This window comes from Chaetura pelagica, unplaced genomic scaffold (genome assembly GCF_000747805.2).
Source record: "Chaetura pelagica isolate M959 unplaced genomic scaffold, ChaPel_1.0 scaffold12, whole genome shotgun sequence".
Lineage (NCBI taxonomy): Eukaryota > Metazoa > Chordata > Aves > Apodiformes > Apodidae > Chaetura > Chaetura pelagica.
This window is the reverse complement of record NW_009952801.1, coordinates 1,222,126-1,228,637: the sequence shown is the minus strand read 5'-3', so window position 1 is coordinate 1,228,637 and position 6,512 is coordinate 1,222,126.

The window sequence follows — 6,512 nt, the reverse complement described above, 5'->3', positions numbered from 1 at the left end:
TTACCCACCATCTGAACACCTGGAAGAGAAAAGGCTCTGGATTCTATTACCAATCCTCTGAGTCGTGCTGTTTCACTAATTACTTTTAATTCTCATTTATTATATATAACTTGGCTGTTTCTCTGCTCATTTTTCTCTTTCTACATAAAGTGCAGTGTAGAAAAATTATTTATTCTTATCTAAGCCATCAAGTGAGAAAACGAAACTGTATTTATCTTCAAATCCACAATAAAGAAAAGAGCTTTAACAAAAAATGCTCTATGCATAAAATAATGTTTATTTTTTGTAAATAAATATTGGCATCTGTTGTCCCCAACACAATTAACACTCCCATTTCCAGGAAATGTTCCATAGCAAGTGAATGAACCCAAAATGCAGCTCTTGAGAAGGAGGATTTCAAGAAACATGTATAGAAATGCACCTAAGTACATCATAAAGGGTAAGGGACACAACAAAATCAGTAAATCACTGATAGCCATCATAAATTCAGCAGCAGAACTGCTAATATTTTGGTCCTCTAAACCCTGCCTGGGTTTTAGAAACACAACCTCCCTTGTAGATACAAAATGCCAGTTAATAGAGGGCTTGTTCTCCTGTGGTTTTCCCAGAATTTAACCCAAGATGAACTCTAGCTAATATATCCCTGTTGCTATCTGGTACAAATAACCCCACTGCACGCAAGACTGTCAATAAAAGTTTTTATGGGATTCCTTTTACAGAAGGACTGTTTCCTTTAGTGTGGACAAAGAAAAATGCAGCAAGCAAAAGGCCCACATTTAAAAGTAGTATGACATGAACTCCTTATTTTTTTACCCTGTGATAGAAAAAGATTGTGGGTAGCAGCAGAGCCCAAAAGTCATATTTTAAATAACAATATTTGCTCAGAAATACTTTTTTTTAATACTCAAGAAAACAGGGGGCCCAGTGTTATTTAGTGATGTTCTCCTCAAAGCATTTGAGATAAAGAGGAAAAGGTGAAATTTAAAGGCAACAGAACAGCACCCATCTACCAGGACCCAATAATAAATTGAGAGCAGTCCTATAGGACTACAGTGGTTTATGAACCACTTATTTTTAACATGAAATGAGTGAAGAGGTAGAAATTGAACTGGAGAATTCTCTTCTCATCCTCCCACTTTACTCCCCACTTGAGAACAATCATAAAAATTCAAAGTAATTTGGCACTAAAGCCCATTCTCCTGTTAGATTCCTTAATGCATTTCATTTCTTCTAGTTATTTTTAAGAGCTTCATTAAGCAAACAATTATATGATTCATGCACATCTTGGACAGAAAATATTTTAGTGAACTATTGCAGTTCTTGACTCTACATTCTTATGGTCAAAAGCACAGGGAGACAAGACAAATTTACCAATATACCCACAGAAATATTTTCATTTTCCCCAAGGTATAACAACCAGGTTTAATGATAATTAAACTTTTACTGAAATGAAAGTATTTTCCATATTACTTATGTTCAGGTGTAACAAACTCATCTGTATTCCAAGGACTTAATGAAAAAAAGAGTCCTGACATAAATGAAAGACTTTAAGAGACTGAGCACACACATAACAAGGTAATTTCCTCCAACAAAAAGTGTCAGAACATGGATTTTCAGAAAGAAAAATCTCAGTTTGAAGATGTTCCAAAGCACCTTTGCTCCCAAGAATGTTTGCTAAAAGAAGGAAAATACAAAAGGAAGAATATTGCAAGAGAGAAGAAAATCCACCTAACTCAAACCATAGCCCTTTTCTTGTCTGATAAGTCCAGAGCCAGGTGGCTAGAATAAAAGATTGGTGTTTATCTGTTGGAAGATCAGTGCTGATTCATTCTCATTATGCTGCAGCAAGCTCACCTGTGAGGCTTTAGAGATGCCTTGGGGGAAAGAGCTCAGCAGGGGTTAACGTCTAGTTGAGGGCGAAGAAAGGAGAGGTGAGATTTGGGTTTTAATTGGTGCAAGGGGAAATCCCCTCTCTTTTATATATGTGGTTCAGAGAAAAACACAGGTAATAACAATAATAATAAAAAGTCTTAGGACAGGAGTTTTGCTAAGCACAATTCTCTAAGCCTTTCCAGGTCAGCTTGGAGGTGGGGGAAGGGAGTTATCACTATAAAAGCTTCCCCTGAGGTTTTCTAGGGAACTCGGCTGCGAGATTTATAGGAAGCTTTAGCTTGTGTGAAATCTGTGAGTTTATTGCTTGAATTAACTCTGAGCTGAGGAATAAAGTATCCTTAATGCACTTTTAAAGCACCGTGTTTTGCTTCCCCGTTTGTTTCTATAAAAAGGATGGTTCTCTAGCTGATCAGTGTGGCATATTTGTCCCTTTTGATTTTATCTTAATTTGCATGGTTGATCCAGAAATAAGTGGTTCGAATATCTTGTCCCAGAAGTCATTCTTTCACTGTAAACCACTGTCATTTCTCTCTTGCTTTCTATTTAAAAGGCTTCAGCTTGCAAGATGGCAGTTTTCAGGTGCTGCAGCCTAAAATGCCAGCGCTTCTCTCTAGTGTAGCAACTACAAAGAGAAAAGAAATCAGTTAAAAACCCCCAAACAGTTGCTTTAGCCCATCTTGCAGGTGATGTGGAATAAAACACTTGGCCGTTTAAAAGCATGAACAAAAAAACCCAACACCCCAACTTTTGCATATGGCTGCAAGGCAGTTTATTTTGAACAAAAACCCTCTAAAGCTATTCCAAAAGTACTTGCTTGTAGAGGCAAGGCCTTCCCGTAGCAGCAAGTGTGTTTAGGTGTGTTGCCCTCAGCGGGTTTAGGAGATCTGCTCCAACCAGCTTCCTCAGCCATCGGCTGCCAAAGGTCACCTCAAATAGTGGAGCAGCAGGGGACAGTGCCAGCCTTCACTTTTCTATGTCCAGAAGACTTTTCCATGTCCTCCCCCATGGAGGATAAAATACTGGAATACTTCTACCCAGCCAATTAGAATAGGAAACACTTACTGCTGGCAAGTAATAATGTTTTACATTTGTGAATTTGCTTTCTTTTTTGCTGCATCTAGCTCCTTATTAGGGTAGGCAGCTGCCTGCTTTGCCTATCCTTAAAGCTGGCCCTGGCAAACGCTGTGTTGTCTTCCCACTGAGACTATGAGGTTTACAGAACAACAGGGCTGCTTTAATGTGGCAAACGGAAAGGCCAGAGATAGCCCAAAATTACTTTGACATTTTTAAAAATCCAGCATCTTTTTGCTTTACACTTTCACTCAGTGCTGGAGTTGAGAAACATTAAAAAAAAAGAAAGGGTTACAGTTTCCTGTTAAAACTCACTATTTCATACCGTGTAGTTAATTGTGCCCTTGCTCTTTCAATCCTCTCCAACTGAAATTAATAACATTGTGGGAAGCTGTGATTTTTGCAAAGGTGTGTAGTTTAAAACCTGTAAAGAAATACTGATTCAAAGAACAAAGTAAGAAGAACAAAATAAACATTCTGTCTGGGGGAGAAATGAGACCATTCCTTTGCTTTTTGTCAGCTGGAGTTTCTGAACCCCCCCATGTTGGTGTATCTTGTAAAGTGTGTAATTGGAAGTAGATGACTACGGATGTACAGTATGGCAGCACAGAAAGCTTCTCGCACCACAGCACTCATGTACTTTCATCTGTGTTACAGTCTGTTAGCTGCACATGACTAAAAAATATGCCCAGTTCACCTTTCCATCCCATTTAGTAACCAGGATTGCACGAGGATAAAAAGTTGAGGACCAGAGTTATTTATCCTTAGCCCAGCTATTTCTTTCTCAGAGCAGGACAAGTCACTTCATGCTGTTGATTTTACTGTAACTCAAAAAGGAAACAATACTGTGTTTTCTCATAGTATTTCTCTGGCCTGCCCCAAGCCACATGACTGGTGGGGCAAGCAGCGGGACAAACTGTGGCTGGCAAATGTTCTTGCTTCCCACACAGGTCCTACTGGTGTCCTCTGCATCTCTCCTCTGGGGGGTCTTTCCATCTCTGGAGTCATGTACCATCCTGCTGATAAAGGAAATTTAAAAAATGCATTACTGCAATGCCAGATCAAACCCACTGTGAACCCCGGTGGTCAGAAGGGCAATGACTCCCCAGAGCTTGCAGGAATGACTTCATCACACCACAGAAATATTGAACAGTATCATCCCAATTTAAATGGCTGGCTTTCTTGTCCCCTAGTGAAGCAAACAAGAAAATAAAAATAAAGTAGCCTGAAGTTTCTGGGGAATGTTATTGACAAGTTAATAAAATACTCAAAAAACCAAACACAAATCTTGCTTGAAGAAGAAGTTTGGGAAAAAGTCAGGCCTTTTTCCCCTGATTCCAGTGGAAACAGGCTGTGTCTGCATCAGGGCAGGATGAGATGTGGTTGTTTCTATCCTGGGTCCAGCAAAGCAACGATGCAAATCCTACCAACTTCCTCTGAGAAGTCCTGAAGAACTGCACCCAGTGCTGCCCACCAAGATGACTGGGCCATGGCCACTGAGTTCAAGGAGGTGAGCACAGGGCCTTTCATCTCGGCAGCCTCCTGTGCCAGTGCCAGTGGATTACCAGGCTGACTGGAGATGAGACCTCTTGTCACTAACTTGAGCTCTGCACCCAGTAAATGTGATTTTTCCTGGTATCTACCTGTGCCTCACTGTTTAAAGTAGGAAAACGTAGCTAATAAGCAAACAAATTCTTTTTAAGAGACTGGGGCAGGAAGAAGGAATAATTGGAATAGGAATAACAGAAAAGGGAAGAAAGGTTTGTCTGGGATCTCTGTAAGAGACTTGGAAGGTGAGCATTTGCCATCCTTGGTGGTTAAGCATCCTGCTGCCTGCATGAGCTTATTACCCTGAGTTAGGTGCTGAGGGTCCATACAGAGGGTAAGGGCTTTGTTTCTCAGAAAAATTAAAGCAATTAAAATTATCTCCTTGGCATCCAAGAATGAGAATCCTAAAAGCCAGGACTTGGAGGAGGCAGCTGCCTAACCTAACCTAACGCGAACAAGTGAGAAAGGCCAGTATTTCTAACTTGCAGAGAAAATGTGTTACATCAGAGCAATTTTGCCTCCTTTCTTCATCTACAAATATACTGGACACCCACATATCGATTTGTACATGCCTGTGGAGAAGGGTAACCTGGATTTAATGGAAGCTGTTCTCCAACTGTAGGTAAAACAAAATGCAAAAAGAAATGTTGATCTGCCTCCTTCATTTGTTGTTCTTTAAATGAGGCAGTAAGCCTGCTCCTAATGAGTACCCAGAGACAAAAGAACCAGGAGGCAGGAAAACAGAAGGCACTTAGCTTAGATGGGAATTTCCCAGGAATTCAGGAGCAAAATCCTGCTTTTCAGTGAGGTGAAACTATTTTCTGAATTTTTACCCCAAGACAATGCAACTCAGAAATTAAAAGTCCATAGAGCTTAGGGAATCAGACTGCTTTCTACAGCTCCTGCAGTCATTTATTCCTGAAACAAAAGATATTTTAGTCTTCTCACTTCTATTAAGAAAAAAGAAAAAAAAGAAAAAAAAAGAAGAAAAAAGCAAGCTAAGATAGTCAACACATGTGCTATGCTAAGAGAATTCTTGTTTGTAACAACGTAAGAATATAGCGAGATCCAAAATACTCCAGGTGGTAACACAGAGGAACACTAAACCTCTGTCCCTCAGACATTTCAATCTTTTGGACAAAAAAAGTAGCTGACACAAATCACTGCCCTTTAGCACTGATTAGCTTCACAGACACCTCCAACTACTCCACGAACCAAGAGCCAATTTATACACTACACTCTTTTATTTTTCCCTGCCTTTCAGAGTGATCCCTATTTACCTTCATTCCCACCCTTCTTTTCTAAAAGTCATTGTGTAGGAATATTCTGTGGCAGGATGTACTTCCTGCTTTGAACCAGGAACTGAACAGACAATGCCCCATTGCTGTTGTCTTGGCAATATTTCACTATCACTACAGAAAAAAAATAGATATATTGGATGTCTCATAATTATTGCTGCCATTAATAATCCTACTGACATATTTTTGTCAGCTATTTTTATCTATTTACCTGACCCCATTCAAATCTTAATATATGTAAATTAAGAAAATAAATGTAAATTCATTAAATAAAAATGCATGCTGTGACACAGCACTCCCTTCCAGCTTTATTTCTCTTAGTTGCTCTTCACCTAGTGGCGGGACACAGTCAAAGGACATAGAAGGGGCAAAAAATGTATTTTACAGGTGGAAACTTCATCCCATTGGGAGAATTATTTGCCACATCTAGGATATTCATGGCACTCTTCCAAGCTTTTTCAGTAGCATTATGGCTGCATTAGTTTCTGACCTGGAGGACACTTGCTGGCTCAAATCTGCACACTCCAGTTGTTTCAATCTCTGGAATATCATGTTAAGCAAGTGCAGAAACATTTCCACAGAGGAGTCACTTTATACACTGCCTTCATTTTCTGAACATGACTCAGTTGAGGGTAAACAACTTCCCATCTTGCTTCTCATGGAAAAAATATTCTAAGGCAGTAGTTCTCAAACTATTCTTCT